Source organism: Trichechus manatus, unplaced genomic scaffold (genome assembly GCF_000243295.1).
Source record: "Trichechus manatus latirostris isolate Lorelei unplaced genomic scaffold, TriManLat1.0 scaffold00287, whole genome shotgun sequence".
In the NCBI taxonomy this organism is placed as follows: domain Eukaryota; kingdom Metazoa; phylum Chordata; class Mammalia; order Sirenia; family Trichechidae; genus Trichechus; species Trichechus manatus.
Genome location: NW_004444223.1, coordinates 1,828,838 through 1,846,480, shown reverse-complemented (window position 1 = coordinate 1,846,480; position 17,643 = coordinate 1,828,838). Strand labels below are relative to the sequence as shown.

General features: G+C 40.2%; 1 pseudogene across 1 annotated transcript; it reads right to left on the bottom strand.

Annotated features, from left to right (window-relative positions):
* Window positions 1–8,565: 8,565 nt before the first annotated feature.
* Window positions 8,566–9,134, bottom strand: LOC101345769 (non-histone chromosomal protein HMG-14 pseudogene; annotated as a pseudogene). The gene has a single exon (XR_001121554.2). The product of XR_001121554.2 is annotated as a non-histone chromosomal protein HMG-14 pseudogene (transcript).
* Between the last annotated feature and the right edge of the window lie 8,509 nt (window positions 9,135–17,643).

The following is a 17,643-nucleotide window of genomic DNA, read 5'->3' as shown; positions in this document are numbered from 1 at the left end:
CCTCTAAAGAGCCCTTGCCTGAGTCATTGCCTGGGGCATCACCTGAGGCAGATGCTTTACAAGCTAATGCTGCATATTCTCAAAACAATTCCACACTACCTATTCCGGCTTCTAAACCTATACCGAGACTTAAGTCCCAGCAGGCCCCAAAAAGTGAAACAAAGTGTGACCCAGGAGGAGGTACGCTACACTCCAAAAGAACTGCTTGACTTTTGTAACACGTACAAACAGAAACCTGGGGAATATGTGTGGGAATGGCTATTAAGGGTGTGGGATAATGGTGCAAGGAACATAAAGATGGATCAGTCTGAGTTTATTGATATGGGTCCAGTAAGCACAGATTCTTCATTCAATGTTTCAGCTCGAGAAGTTAGGAAAGGATCTAACAGTTTATTTGGCTGGGTTGCTGAAGCATGGATTATGAAGTAGCCTACACTAAATCAAGCTGAAGTACCAGACCTGTGTTGGTATACTGTAGAAGAAGGTATCCAAAGGCTTAGGGAAATTGACATGTTAGAGTGGATTTATTAGGTTAGACCCACAGACCCACACATGGAATGCCCAGAGGACACACCTTTTACCACAACTGTGAGGAACAAATTTGTGAAGGGAGCTCCAGCATCCTTGAAGACTGCTGTGATTGCTATTTTATGTAAATTAGATTTGACAATGAGAACTGCCCTAACTGAATTAAGACACCTAACTACAATGGGGCTGATTGGACCCCGTAGGAGTAAGGGCCAAGTGGCGGCACTCAATCTGCAAGGACAAGGTGGGCGTGGTTACAGTAATGGACAGCGGAGTCAAAGCAGTAATCAGAATAGTCTGACTCTTATGACTTATGGCATTGGCTACTTAGTCATGGTGTCCCCAGGAGTGAATTAGATAGGAAATCTACTAAATATTTACTTGGTCTGTACAAACAGACGAATTCTAGGTCAGGTGAATGGCAGTCTAACTCGAATAGCCAGAATAGAGGGTCACAGTCCCTCAATCAATTCCCAGACTTGAGTGAGTTTAAAGACCCACAATCCCTTGAATGAAGGGGAGGCCAGGTCCCCTTGAGGAAGGACTCCAATATATTGCCAAAAATTTATACTGTTAATCTCTCTCCCAGCTTTCCCCAAAGGGATCTACGACCTTTTACAATAGTGACTGTTCATTGGGGAAAAGGAAATAATCAGACTTTTGGGGGATTCCTGGATACTGGCTCTGAACTGACACTAATTCCAGGAGACCCAACACGTCACTGTGGCCCACCAGTCAGAGTGGGGGCATATGTAGGTTAGGTTATTAATGGAGTCTTGGCTCATATCCATCTCACAGTAGGTCCAGTGGGTCCCTGAACCCATGCTGTAGTGATTTCCCCTGTTCCAGGATACATAATTGAAATAGATATATTCAGCAACTGGCAGAACCCCCACATTGGATCTCTGATAAATGGAGTAAGGGCTATTATGGTAGGAAAAGCCAAGTGGAAGCCATTAGTACTGTCCCTACCTAGGAAAATAGTAAACCAAAAGCAATACAGCATTCCTGGAGGAATTGCAGGGATTACTGCCACCATCAAGGACTTGAAGGATGCAGGGATGGTGATTCCCACCACAACCCCACTTAACTTGCTTATTTGGCCTGTGCAAAAAACAGATGGATCTTAGAGAATGACAGTAGATTATTGAAAACTTAACCAGGTGGTGCCTCCAATTGCAGCTGCTGTTCCAGATGTAGTTTCATTGCTTGAGCAAATTAATACATATGCTGGTACCTGGTATGTAGCTATTGATCTGGCTAATGCCTTTTTTCTCCATACCTGTTTCAAAGGACCACCAGAAGCAGTTTGCCTTCAGCTGGCAAGGCCAGCAATACACCTTCACTTGTCTACCTCAGAGCTACATCAACTCTCCAGCCTTATGTCACAATTTAGTCCGCAGGGACTTTGATTGCCTTTCCCTTTCAGAAGGCATCACATTTGTCCATTACATTGATGACATTATGCTGACTGGACCTAGTAAGGAAGAAGTGTCAATGACTCTAGACTTATTGGTAAAACATTTGCATGCTAGAGGGTGGGAAATTAATCCCATAAAAATTCAGGCACCTTCCACTTCCGTGAAATTTCTAGGGGTCAAGTGGTGTGGGGCATGTCGAGATATTCCTTCTAAAGTGAAGGATAAGTTGTTGCATCCAGCTGCTCCCACAACTAAAAAGGAGGCACAACATCTAGTGGGCCTGGTTGGATTTTGAAGGCAACATATTCCTCATTTGGGTGTACTACTCTGGCCTATTTATCAAGTGACTTGAAAAGCTGCTAGTTTTGAGTGGGGCCCAGAACAAGAGAAGACTCTGCAACAGGTTCAGGCTGCCGTGCAAGCTGCTCTGCCACTTGGGCCATATGATCTAGCTGATCCAATGGTGCCTGAAGTGTCAGTGGCAGATAGAGAGGCTGTTTGGAGTCTTTGGCAGGCCTCTATTGGTGAATCACAGCACAGAGCCTTGGGATTTTGGAACAAAGCCCTGTCATCCTCTGCAGATAACTACTCTCCTTTTGAGAAACAGCTTTTGGCTTGTTACTGGGCCTTAGTGGAGACTGAGTGCTTAACCATGGGACACCAAGTCGCCATGCGGCCTGAGCTGCCCATCATGAACTGGGTGTTGTCTGACCCATAGAGTCGTAAAGTTAGATGTGCACAGCAGCACTCCATCATTAAATGAAATTGTATATACAAAATCTGCCCTGAGCAGGACCCAAAGGCACAAGTAAGTTACCTGAGGAAGTGGCCCAAATGCCCATGGTCTCCACTTCTGTCATATTACTTTCCATCTCCCAGCCTGCACCTATGGCCTCACGGGGAGTTCGTTATGATCAGCTGACTGAAGAAGAGAAAACTCATGCCTAGTTTACAGATGGTTCTGCATGATATGCAGGCATCACTCGACAGTGGACAGTGGCAGCACTACAGCCCCTTTCTGGGACCTTCTTGAAGGACGGTGGTGAAGGGAAATCCTACCAATGGGCAGAACTTTGAGCAGTGCACCTGGTTGTTCACTTTGCTTGGAAGGAGAAATGGCCAGATGTGCGATTGTACAGTGATTCATGGGCTGTGGCCAATGGTTTGGCTGGATGGTCAGGGACTTGGAAGGAACATTATTGGAAAATTGGAGACAAGGATTTCGGGGGAAGAGGTATGTGGTTAGACTTCTCTGAATGGGCCAAAGAAGTGAAGATATTTGTGTCTCATGTGAATGCTCACTGAAGGGTGACCTCAGCAGAGGATGATTTTAACAATCAAGTGGATAGGATGACGTTTTCTGTGGAAACGAGTCATCCTTTTTCCCCAGCTACTCCCGTCATTGCTCAATGGGTTCCTGAATAATGTGGCCGTGGTGGCAGGGATGGAGGTTATGCATGGGCCCAGCAACACGGACTTCCACTTACCAAGGCTGACTTAGCTACAGCCACTGCTGAGTGCCCAATCTGCCAGCAGCAGAGACCAACACTGAGTCCCTGATATGGCACCATCCCTTCAGGTGATCAGCCAGCAACCTGGTGGCAAGTTGATTACATTGGACCACTTCCACTGTCCTTACTGGAATAGACACTTATTCTGGATGTGGATTTGCCTTCCCTGCATGCAGTGCTTATGCCAAAATTACCATCCGTGGACTTACAGATGCCTTATCCACTGTCATGGTATCCCACAGAAAGTCCACCTATATTGGATGCAGGCCACACATCCAAGGAAACTCCCTATCAACTGACTGGCCACTCACAGCAGATCCCATCAGGGAGGTGATCACATTATATCAAATCTCATCATGGAGGTGATCACATCATTATACGACTGCCAAACTACATCATAACTGCCAAACCACTGAGAATCATGGCTCAGCCAAGTTGACACACAATCCCAACTTTCACAGAAGCTGAGTGCATTAACCACCCAGTGACTGAGTACAGATAGGTAATTGATAAAATTGTTGCTGAATGATTGCAAGAATGAAAACAGTGAATTCCCACTACTTGACAAAGTACTGCACTCATCCATTCATTCATTCAACAAATATTTACTGAGTGTCTACTATGTGCCAGGTACTGCTTCAGGTGCTTGAAGTATATGGGTGAACTAAACACAAAGATCTCTTCCCTTGTGGTACTTACATGCCAGGGCTGGGGGAATATTGTAAACAACAAACATAAGAAATAAGTAAATCATATCAAAGTTGTTGTTGTTGGGTGCCGTTGAGTCAATTTTTGACTCATAGCAACCCCATGTGATAGAGATGAACAGCCCTGTACGGTTTTCTTGGCTGTGACCTTTACGTGAGCAGATCACCATGTTTTTCTCCAGCGGAGCTGCTGGGTGGGTTTGAACCACTAACCTTTTGGTTAGCAGCTGAACACTTAACCATTGAGCCACCTGGGCTCCTATAGTACAAACTAGAACTTCATAAATGTTATGGAAAAATAAAAGTAAAGCAGCGTAACAGTAACTAGGAGTGCTGGAAATGGATAGAGGAATGAGGGATATAACTTTAAATCGGGTGGTCAGGCAGGGTAAGCCTCACTGAGAAGGTGACATTTGAGTAAATTCGTTACGGTTGTGGGGAAGAATTCATGCAAATTTCTGGGGAAAGAACATTCTTGGCAGAGGGAACAGCCAGAGCACACGCCGTAAGCCTGGGATGTGCTTGGCATTTTCAAGGAATAGCAAGAAGGCTGGTGTGGCTGGAGCAGTGAGCAAAAAAGGGTAGTTGGAGAAGAGGTATGAGAGGTTACAAATGGACAGATCAGGTAGAGTCTTCTTAGGCCATTGTAAGAATTTTGACTTTTACTGTAAGAGAATTTGGAGCAGAGAAGGAGTATAATCTGACTTAAAATTTAAGAGGCTTAGTCTACCTTCCGTTTTAAGAAGACACTGTTGTGGGACAAAGGCAGAAGCACGGAGACGACTGGGAGGCTGTTGCAATATCCAGGTGGAAAATGATGGTGGTCAGATCCTGTACATATTTTGAAAGTACAACCATGAGATTTCTGGATGGATTGGATTTGGATGTGAGAGAGAGTATTCAAGTATGTCTCCCAAGTTCAGTCTAGTAACTGGAAGGATTGCTTTGCTTTTAACTGAGATGCAGAAGGCTGCAGAAGGAGTAGTTTAAGAGTAAGAACAGAAATTGAGTTTCAGATGTCTTGAGTTTGGAATATCTATTACACATAGAAGAAGAGAAATTGAGTAGGCTATTGGATATGCAAGTGCAGATTTCTGAGAAGAGTCTGAGATAGAAATAATGTTATTGGTAGGTAAGCAAATATATTCTCTGCTATTGAACTGAAAGTCTTTGTACTTCAGAAGGTGTGAATTGCCTGACTATTAGGCAATAAATATACTTACCATCATTTTGTTCTTAGCTTGAGCTGGGAGAAGACCTGTCCATAAATCTTGCTTTGCAAACATTCACAAAACATTCAGGCATTAATTTTGGCTTTAAAAAAAGGAAATGTTTTCCCCGGGGCATGGATGTTTAGTGTGCAGAGTTTTTCTGTTATTTTCACAGAAAGCACTTTAGAGTTTTTGTTAAGATCAATGCTATGTTAGCACATATGCTGGTATTTTTTTCCTCCCAACATCATAATATTTATAGTAGCTAAAGGAGCCCACGTTACTGTACTTTAAATATATTTCATTCAGCACTGAAAGCATAAATAATTTATTTTTAAGTTATAGGAAAGAAAATCTTGATGCTAATTTAAAAGAATGCAATCGTGAAATGTAAGTATTTGAGCATCAGCCCTGAGTCCCATAAAAACAAGTAAATCAAAATCATGGAGATTTATAATCTTATAAGGATTACATCAAGGGTCTGATGTCTTGAATTCTTAATGGCAGACATGGAAAACTCCAACACCTGTGCCAGAATGACCTCTGTGAAGCATAATATTTCCTTTAAAATATTTAGACATCATGATAGTTTTCTGCGGTTTTAATTCATAAAACATGGATTTTTTTAAAGCCACAGAAGCATAGCAATTTTTTCAGCTGTCCCCTTCTTTGCCTACCTTGCTTTTAACCCCTGTTAAATAAATGCTCACTAGTGCTAATGTGAACAACTCAATTAGCACCTTCTTTCAGAAATATAAGCATCTACAAACATCTCTGGATAAGGAAATAAAATGATAAGGGAAAACTCTGAGTTAGGGTCATGAAATCTAAAGGAATTAATATAAATAAACTAAGATAAATAACAGCTTATTCTGGGTTTGATAATGTTGCTTTTATAATGTTTTTACTAGTATTTTTCTCTCATTAGGACTCTTATCTTTGGCTACTTTCCAAATCAAATATATTATAGTGGCCCATGTTATGCACAGTGATACCTGCTTTATGATACCCAGATAACTGTTTAAGTTTTGGAAGTTTCAGAAGAAGCATGTGAGTTAACATAGGGAATTCTCATTCAATATGCTTATTTTCAGCTGATTTGCTTTCTCAATTGAGTAATCCAAAACTGGGTAGTTATGTGAAAGAAAAGATATTTAGCTGTGTTTACACTGCTTAAGCATAATTAGCTAGTTATTTTTCTTTCTTTTTAGTTCTACCCCTACCCCAAACACATGTACACGCGTATACACTCACTGTAACCAATTAGGTTATAATAGAACAAGATAATTCAATGATTGGTTGCTTATTTTGTATATTGGATACTAAGTGCCAAGAAGTACTTATGTCCAATAAATGAAATTCCTTCTTACCATGAGAGAAAAAGGTGGTGTGGGACATGTAAGGGACACAACAGTGAGCTTGAGTTGTGCACTGAGAATGGCCATTCTAAGATACACACATGTTCCCAGGACATGGTACTAAATGCAGACTCTTTGGCTCTTTGTTTGGTCCCAAAAAGAGCCAACTATGTTGACATACCATTTCTCACATATAGTCTGCTACCACTTTGAAGATCTCACATATAGATGAAGTCATGTGACAATGAAAAATAAATAAACGTCTAAGTAGTCACAGCCTTTGACACCCCCCTACCCCCAGTACCTCCTCACTTCCACCTAAACTGCTCTTGGGTCACTGTGGTCCTGATGGGGGTAGTGGAGAGATGGAGATGCTAGAAAGGTGACTTCTTTGGAACAACTATAGAGATAGGAGTAGCTTGTAAGGAACTGACCCATCTCTGCACCACAGAGAATCTCGGGGTAACAGGGCTATAAAAAACAGTCTGGGCGGTGGGCTTTCCTTGAGTTTGAGAGAGAATTTTTAACATTTAGAGTGAAGGATGAAAGATTTTTTGGAGCAGCTGCTATGTGTGTGTGTTTTAATCTTATTTCCAATTATTTTTGGTTATTGGCAGGACTTCTATTCAGTTGTTACATGCTAGCATTGGCAAACTGGTTGTTTACAGCTGTTATTTGTCCTGATTAGGCCAGCGTCTCTTCCATTTGGTCTGTGAGCTTGCCATCCCAGCTGCATGGCTCCTCCCCTGTGATCTTCTGAACACTGCCCCCCACCCTGCCCCCCACAATCCAGAAACTAAAGGATTCAAACTTGGTGCCATAGAGGCCCTCAGAACCTGCCTCAGCTATAGCTGGCGTCTATTCTGATTGGTTGTTAAGTATTTAAAACACACCTCTGATTGTAAGATATCTGGAGCCAGGCCCTAAAGATATTAGATACTCAGGAAGGACAAGTTCATGTAGGCTTCACAGTTGCTAGGGTAGAAAGAGAAGCTGCAGGAAGTGAAACTAAATATGTGGCATGAACAAGGAGACTGAAGGGTGCGGGCAGAGATATAAAGACGCACTGCTAGGAAAGGGCACTGTGAACAAGCACCACCTACGTCCTCCTTTCCTCTGGGGCTGGCCAGGCCTTTGCACAAGCCATGATCCCTCTTGAAAATTCTTTCAGGCGCCTTTGAGAAAATATTTCTTGTCGCTCCACCTTGTTCTCTCTTCTGTGGAGCATTTGTGTCACATGCACACACTACATTGGTAAGGTAGTGCTTCATACGAATTCTTTTTTTTTTTTCTTTCATAATTGGTATTTTATTGGTTGTTTTGAGGATAAGTACAGAGACATTATGAACAATCTGTACAGAATTCTTAATGTACCAAAAATCTAAAAAGCCATGTGTAGTTATAATTTTCTAAATTCCAGCTTTAAATTTGGAGGCAAATTTTCCTTAAGAGGGTATCAAATAACCAGTTATCTTCAACTGTTGATAAGCTGTTACAACGTAAGTCCCACTAATTCACAATTTAATGCCACACACACTACACACTCAAATGTTCAACCTTTCACAGCACATAACAAAGCTATGAGGAAAACTGGACTACCACGAGCAAAGATGTTACAGAACGCACAATGCTGACAAGCAGAGCCATAACGAGGGAGCAGTTTTCTTTAGGAAACAATTCTACTAAAAATCAACATGGAAATAGAAGTAATTTTAAAGTTCAAGACATATAAACGCATTACTGCAACTCCAAACTGCCATTAAGTATGCTTTGTATTACAGCATATAAAAATTGCCCCCACTTATGGAATGTTACGTTGACGCCCAAGACCATCAAAAGCCTCCCACAATTCAACATCCCACTATTTTCTGGTTGTACCAAAAAATAAACAACCAGCAAATGATTTCACCTCTTAAAAAAAAAAAACATTTACACTTAAAAATGGGATGAAGTGGGATTTCCTTCTTCTTAAAAATGTTTCTAGAGCTACTAAAAAACTTGCATTTACAAAATAGTTGATAAAAATATTCTTCTGGATTGTACAAGAAGGGAGATGCAGGGACCACTGATAAGACATGGGAGACAAACATTAATCAGACTTGGCTTCTTTCTCTCCTGCTTCATCGGAGACTGGACTCTCTTCGTTTTTAGTTTCTCCATTTTCTGCAGGTAAATCTTTAGTTTCCTGGTTAGCCACTTCAGCGTGTTTTCCTTTTGTTCCTCTTTTCCCTTTTGTTTGCACTTTTTTATCTGAAGATTTATCCTTTCCTGCTGCCTTTTTTGGATTCGTTTCTACTTTTGCGGGAACAGGTTTAGCTGACAACCTCGCCGATCTCCTCTTGGGCTCCTCCTTCACTGCCCTTTCGGCGGAGCTGACCTTCCTCTTGGGCATCTTGGCGGTAGGCTTGATACGAATTCTTGAGTGTTTCTTTTCCAAGTGTGTATGTTCAGGTTCCTTAGTGCATAGAATCTGGAGATTACATAATTTAATACTTTCGTTTGCAAACAAGAGAAAAGAAATGAGACCAGGGAAATTAAATAATTGCCCTGTGTCTCTCAGATCTAGGATCAAAAGTCTAGTTCAGTGAGATTCTCCTTTCTACCACCTGTCTCAAGTAGCAAGTTTCCTGAGGCAAATTATATTACAATCAGGACAAACCGGTTCTGTGAACTCTCAGTTGGTTCTATGCTTTGAGAACAATAGACTTAACTTTTTTATTTACTCTATGAAAGCTTGCAAAAACATCCTTAGTATTAACTTGAGTAAAAACAACAACAAAACACAAAAAACCTCTTATGATCCCATTTAAATTATATACCTATATGTAATACAAGAATATAAAAAAAACAAAAAACATTGCCGTCGAGTCCATTCTCATAAGTATAGGCAAAGGAAAAAATTCTACGCCCAAGTCAATAAATGCTTTTCTATAGTGTCAGGAGAGGCAGCATAATACAACTGTAAGAGAATGAGTCTGAAGTCTGGCTGCCCGGGTACAAATTCTGGCTTTGTCATTTACTAGCAGGGTGATACTATGCAAATTACTTAACTTCTCTGGGCCTCAGATTCCTCCTATATAAAATGGAAATGATAATGGTTTCTGCTCATAGGGTCAGTCCGATGATTATGCAAGATAATTTAGCTTAGAGCAATGCCTAGCACATAGTAAATGCTGTCTGTGTTAGGTATTATTATTATAGTTTTTTATTTGCTGATTTTTGGGGGCTGAGTTTTTGTGGCCTAAAGAGAAGGAGAGACTTGATTTCTTGCAATCAGATTTGATGAGATAACTTGTACAAAAGTGAGAGTTCAGACAGAAAGGGAGGTCCATGGGGGGTTATTACAGTAAATCCTACATGAATTATGTACCCAACATCTTGGCCACAGAAAAGTCTGAAAGTACTAAATATTACTTCATAAATCAGCTTGTTTGGGCCAGTTCTATTTTTATCAGCATGTCTTATCTCTCTTGTAAACAAATCTTGTCCACCAAAGCTGAAAAAAAAAAAAAAACAACTAACAAGCATTCTAATTCATTGGATTTTTAGTAACGACTAGAAAAGCTCAGTCTTTTATAGTATTTTTTGGCCATATTGCCTTGGTTATCTTCTGAGATGAGATGTACAAACACACAAGCTAACTTGTCCATAATTAGGACAGGAGCTTACCATGGAATCTCAGAAACAGAGGATGAATTTCAAAGGAACAACTTTTCACCTGGCTACTAAATCAAGCCTCAATGGCAAATGAAAATAATTGTCAGTAATTCTAAGAATTTCACTCTGAAACAGCTGAGTGAAATTTGCATTGTAAAATAGTGTGCTGGTACTGAATTATCAGCTACAGAAATTATTTAATGTCTAACATTACTCCTAGATAAAAAGCAGCTGTTTGCTTTAAGACATGATAGACTTCTCCCACAAAAAATATCTAGTTTCTTTTTTAAGTATGTAATTGTACATAAAATCACCTTAAGTCTTTTAAAAAGCATGTAAGAGCTGAATGCCTTTAAAATGGCAGGAAGGTAACTTCCTTGAAATGGTATTAAATTCTGGGGAGGATGTCTCTGTCCCTTTTTAGTCTTCATATATTTGCTGAATCTTAGTGAAGTCATCTTGATTGTTAGTTTGATGGTACCTTGCACTTCCTGAAGAAAGTTGTCCTTGTGGAGACTGAACCAAGTACTCATGTGGTTCCAACCAAAGACTCCTTAGGCATGCTGTAACATACTGGGCTAGGGAGATTTTCTATTGTCTTTTAGGCAAAGAGCTAATGGCAGAAGGATTTTTGGGGACTTCTAGTCATGAGGATCACTGCCATCTCTACTGGCTGAGGTGGAGTCTAAGTGATTTCCCAAATAGGATGAAAATTAGAGCCAGGAGTCAGTAGCATTTCCTTTCTCAAAATAACATTTTATTTGAATTACTTACAATTACTTAACTTACTTGAAGGGATTAATGTAATTATTTGGGAAAGTTGGCTCCAAGGAAACATACAAGTGCCTTCAGGATTCTGAAAATTATCTTCCAATTCTCCAATTCTTTGCATTTGGGAATGCAAATTGTGTGGGTAGCCTAAATATTAAGAGGAACTATTTGCCTAACAGTTGGAAAGACTGCAGTTGAAATGCATCCCTGTTAAATAAGTAGATCTAAAAAGCAACTGGAAATTAAGTGTCCACAAGGAAATGTGAACGTTAATATAAGTAACAACAGGGTGAATGTTCCAAGAGAATTTTATTTATTTAAAATTTTTTATTGTGCATTAGGTGAAAGTTTAGAGAGCAAATTAGTTTCCCATTCAATAACTGTACATAAAGTGTTCCTTGACATTCCCCACAATGTGTCAGCACTCTCTCCATTTCCACCCTAGGTTCCCCTTTCCTTTTGTCCTGATTTGCTGTCCCTTCTTGCCTTCTCATCTTTGTTTTTGGGTAAATGTTGCTCTTTTGATCTCATATAATTGATTGTTCTAAGGGGCACGTTCCTCTCAGATGTTATTGTTTATTTTATGGGCCTGTCTATGGTTTGGCTTGAAAGGTGGTCTCCAGGAATGGCTTCAGTTCTAGTTCAGAAGGATGTGTTAGGGCCATAGTCTTGGGAGTTCCTCCAGTCTTTGTCAGACCACGAAGAGAGTTTTAAAAAGAAGTTCCTTCAGAGGTTAGTTGTATGAGGCCTGGTAGGGGCTACATTAATGGAAAATTCTTATATCTTCTGAAAGTTTTCTGATGATTGAATGATGTGGCCAAAGAGACTGAGAAAGAAGTGAGAACCTCTTTCCCAAAATCTCCACTATGATATGCCCCTCCTAAATTTATTTATGCTTCATGTAAAAATTTATTGTGTATGATGAGTACCTCCTTAGTTAGATAAAGTGGTTAAAGCAATTTTTCCTCTTTAATCCAGTCCTGCCAAAAATTCATATCAGTAATTAATAACATGCTGAATTAATATTTTAAAAACTGGAGTTAAAAAACTCAACTCATAATTTAAGAAGATGTTTCAGTAAGCAGTGGCAGGGAATCATTGCAGACACTCACAGAAGAGAAGCAATAAAAATTGGTCTGTTAAAACCAAGTAGGATCAGAGACGGCGTATAGTGTCATTAGATTCTTAGGTCATTAGATTATCTTGGCTGGCTCTTTACTAAGATGAGCCAGGTTGCTTGCTTTGGGGCCTGCAAGCAAACCTTATGTGGCAAGAATTGACGTATGAATACATTTTCAGTACACCACTTCGTGTTATTTCACAGGCTTCTGACATTTGGCCATCCCCCAAATAATCTGGAGTAGGTTTCATCAATGCCTTCATTTTCCTTTTGTAATACTTAATAACTTCTTTGGGTGGGTTCTATTTAAGCAACTTTCCCACATCCAGGACCAGAGAGATCAGCGAAGGAGCTTGAATAAGGAAAGTTAAGCTCTGCTAATAACTCAAACAATGTTATCTTTGTAGGTCAAGAAAAAAGTAAAAGTAGGGGAGAGTAGACTTAATCAGGGCCCATTCCAAACCAGTGTTTTCACTCTTCCCTTCCTTCCTTTTCTATAAATAAAATTAAGGGTGAGGAAAAAGATTTGGAAAAATATTTAAACAAAAATTTTGTCCCAAGCTCTGTACCTCCTATTCCTCCCAGCCAGAGGCCACCCAGGGGCTTGATTAATGTTCTCTATTGGAGAAGTCTGAAGGAATCCATTCTTGGATAGCTTAAATGCATCTGCTTGATAGGTAACATTTCTGGGCCACACAGAAATGGTTCCAGTTTTCTGGGTTTGCCTCCAAGCTGACCAACTTTGAAAGTAGTTGTAAGGCTTAGAGCAGGTTAAAAGAGGAAGAGAGAGTAGATGTTTTCAAAGGTCATTTAGATCAAGGTTTCTCATCCTTGACACTATTAACATTTTGGATTGGATAATTCTTTGTTGTGAGGGGCTGTCCTGTGCATTGTAGGATGTTTAGCATTATCCCTGGCCTCTACCCACTAGATGCCAGTAGACGCCTTACCAGTTGTGACACCCAAAAATGTCTCCAGACATTGTCAAAGGTCGCCTTGGAATAGGTTGCTGGATAAAACACAGGATGCTCAGTTAAATTTGAATTTCAGATAAAGAAAAGTTTTTTTTGGGTATAAATTATGTCCCAAACTTGCCTGAGACTTACTTACACTGAAAAATTATTTGTTCTTTATCTGAAATTCAAATTTAACTGGGCATCCTATATTTTTATTTGCTAAGTCTGGCAATCCTGTCTGGGGAACAAAATTGTACTCTACCCTCAGTGAAAAACCACTGTTTTAGATAAATATTTTAATAAGGATGTGACTCTATTCTCCCTGGTGTTTTATGGATTAGAGTAATTATAGGGATAGGCCAGAGTTTTTGGAAATGTTCCTATTTGGTTAACTTGTACTCAAGGAAATATTTGTTCTTATTTTCCAGCATTCTTAGGATGGGAATGTCAAACAATGACCATTCCTTTTAGCCACTGCTAATTTCTCTCTAAAGAGCCCTCATGGTGCACTGGTTAAGGGCTCGGCTGCTAACCAAAATGTCAGTGGTTTGAACCCACCAGCCTCTCTGCTGGAGAAAGATATGGCAGCTTCCATAAAGATTACAGCCTTGGAAACCCTATGGGGCAGTTCTACTCTGTCCTATAGGATCTCTATAAGTCTGAATCAATTTGATGGCAATAGATTTAATTTCCCTCTGGGCAGACAAAACACGTGCTGAGGGCATTGGCAAAACAGAAGCATGAGAAGAGAGAGAGAGGAAGAGAGGAAAAATGGGGGAGAGGGAGAAAGAAAGGAAGAGAGATTTTTTTGGAAAGAATTAGTATTTTTAAAAAGCACCAATGTAGTAGACACTATGGAGGATGTAGTAATTTTGTTGAATTTATGGGATTAGAGTGCAGGATGATCTTCAGTGGTCAGGGCATTTAGAATTTTTAATTCTGTCCTGATTTTACAGCATTTTACCCAATGTCAGCCTTAAAAGAAAGTGGAATGATTGCCAGAGGTACTTGATTTCTTCCTCTTTCTACTCTAAGATCTAGAAAAGTTGTATATAAAGAGCAAAGGACTGTAATGAAGGGTGGATGTGGGGGAATGGGTGATCAAATGAGATTTAGGTACACGTGTTTGTGTTGTGCTGGACTTGACAAACTGCCTTTTCTATTTAAGCCAGACTCATTTGACCAGTATGGGATTGTGGTACTTTTTTTCACTTTCACTTTTGTTTCTTCATGAAAGCATAGGGTTTGAAAGTGCAGAATAAAAATGAGAGCATTCTGAGGATATGGGATGGGTGAAATGTGGTAGTGATAACTGTAAGCCTGGAGTGCTCATTAGTACTGAAGAGCAGAAAAATATTTTATAACTCTTACCAATAAATTTTTTTTAATGCCTACTATACACATGGAATTAAACATTGAAGGTGATACTGACAAACATAAAATTGTTCTTTTCTTTTAAAAACTTCCAAATCACTTAGGAGAAGAATACATGTAGACAGGAAAAAAGTAGCTAAGAGAAAAGAAAATATATGCTAAATGCCAAAATGCTGTTCACACATTCTGTGTTATAGGAGTGCAGAGAAGGAGATACTACTTCCTTCTAGTCAAGGATTTCTCAACCTCAGCACTATTTTGAGCTGAATAAGTCTTTGTTGTGGGGGCTGGCCTATGCACTGTAAGATGTTTAGCAGCATCCCCGGCCTCTGTTTGTGGGGTTCCAGTAGCACACTCTACCCTATTGTGACAACCAAAATTATCTGCAGACATTGCTAAGTGTCCCTGAGAGGTGGCGGGAGTGAGGAGAAGGCAAACTGGCCCTGGTTGGGAACCACTGGTCTAGTAGTATGTGGGGAGACATCCTAAAAGAAACAGCATTTGAGCCAGGCCTGGGAGGATGGGTGAGATTTTGAAGGAAAGAGGCAGTGATGGTGAAGAGCACCTGAGATGTAGGCAATGGCATGAGTAAAGATGCAAAGGTGGCTAAGTCGAGGGTTAGTTTGGGGCATAGTAGGCAGATGAGTTTAATTATACAGTTAATGTTCACGTGGGAAATACTAGGGTTGTAAAGTCCTTTAGGGAATGACCATATTTTGTGACTCTGCCTATCCCAGCAGCACCTAAATATTGTCTTGACCTTGGTTGCTGTTCGGTAATTAATTGGTAATTAGATTTGAAAGGTATATGGTATCAAGATGAGAAAGGTCTTGAATGAAAGTCTAAGAAGTTTAAACTTCTGGTGGACAATGGAAATCCCTTGAAGATTCTTTGAACAAGAGAACGACAATCTTGAGCAAGTCAAGCTGTTCTGGGGTCAGTTTTCTCGTTGGTGAGATAAAAGAGTTGGAACCGAGAGTAATAATAAAAACCAACTTTTAAAAAACTTCTGGCTTCCCAATTTACAAAATACCTTTGCCTGCATTTTCTAATTTGGTTGTTTAAAAAAAATCCAAAACTTCATCACATTAAAACATTTTAAAGTTATTTTTCTTCCCAACTAGCATTGGTACTTGGACAGTGCCATGGAAACAGGCTTTGAATACATTTCATGCTATGAAAAAAAAAAAAAAACCCACAATTTTATTTTCTTCGCTCTTCATGATGTGATGTAATCAGTGGCATGGGCAGCTGGTTCACCTCATGGGCAAAGATGCGGTTGAGGAGCACTCTGTCCTTGGCAGGAAGGGGCGTTTAAACCTGGGCTCCTTTCTGTGTCTGGGATCCCGGTTGAAAGCATTTCCTTTGCCTCCTCAGATGAATAAGTGGCACTGTACAAGCGTTAAAAGAGCTGTCTGTCATATGAATTTGGCATTGTCCCCTCCACAATCTCTTGAAACTCTGTGGTGACACAGGATTAGTCCTTTGACCATTCTGTTCTTTCCATTCCATAAGATGCCAGACAGCTTTCCCAAAGGTCCATCTTCTTTCTAATGCTCTCACCACCCAGGTGCTCTTTTTACTTACTGCAGGATCTGATCTTGTCATGTGGAGAAGTGGCATAATTTAGGGTCTAATGAGGTAATGCACAGCTCAGCTTTCTCTTTTTTCTCCCCCAAAACAAATTCCTCTTGTTCCTTGTCTGACTGATGTTAGGACTAAATAAGAATAAATTAGTTGACCTCAAAACATGGAACTGGGTAATTAGAAAACTCAACTACATCTAAAAGCAGTTTCGGCTAATTAAAAACATTGATAAGTGAATAGATTGTTCTAGATCTGGTCATTAGAAAATCAAGCCTATGGTAGAAATGTTTCTCATAAGAAGAAAAATTGTGGAGATTCATGGAATCCTGTTGAATTTTTTTGAGTTGAATCCATATTTCAGTCAGAAGTTTTTCCACACAGTTTTTGTTTGCTATTACTGTGGTAGGCAGAATGGCCTCCCAAAGATTATCCACACCTTAGTCCGTAGACCCCGTGAATATGTTATGTCACATGGCAAAAGAATTTTCTAGATATGATTAAGGTCATGAACCCTAAAATGTTGAGATTATCCTGGATCATCTAGGTGGCTCAGTCTAACCACATGCGTTTTTAAAAGCAGAACAGTTTCTCTGCTGGAGCTAAGAGATATGCAGCAAAAGAAAAAGTTAAAGAGATTCCAAGTGTGAGAAGGATTCAACACACTATTGCTGGTTCTAAGGTGTGGGGAGGTCATGTGTGAGGATTAGAGAGAGACCTCTAGGATGTACAGGCCTCCCAACAGAGAGCCAACAAAGAAACAGGGGCCTCAGTCCTACAACTGCAAGGAGCTGAGTTTGGCCAAAAACCTTAACAGGCTTGAGGCAAGTTCTTTTCCAGAGCCTCCAGAAAGGAAAGCTGCCCTGCCGACATCTGGATTTCATCCTTGTGAGACTGAGCAAAGGACCCAGTTGTGCCACACTGTACCCAGAGTTCTGGTCCACAGAAACTGTGTGATAATAAATGGATGCTGTTTGAAGCTGCAAACTTTGTGGTAATTTGTTATGGCAGCAGTAGAAAATGGATGCACTGTTCTTTGTCATTCTTTCTGTCTTTATCACTGTTACCACCATTGTCGTAATTTATTGTGAGCTTGCATTGGATAGAACATGGTGCCAAGAACCAGGCTCCTCCATTAGACTGTAAGCTCTGAGGGAAGAGATTTTCTTTCTCTGTCTTTAAAATTTCGTCTATATATCCTAGTACCTCAAAGAGTGTCTAGCACATATTAAGGGCTGAACAGATATTTCTTGAATAACTAAATAAGGCTACAAAAGAGTTTTTAATATTATCTCTTTCCCTAAACCGTGGAGTAGATTCTGACTCATAGCAACCTCATGTATGTCAGAGTAGAACTGTGCTCCATAGGATTTTCAGTGGCTGATTTTGCAGAACTAGATCACCAGGCCTTTCTTTTGTGGTGCTTCTGGGTAGACTCTAACCAC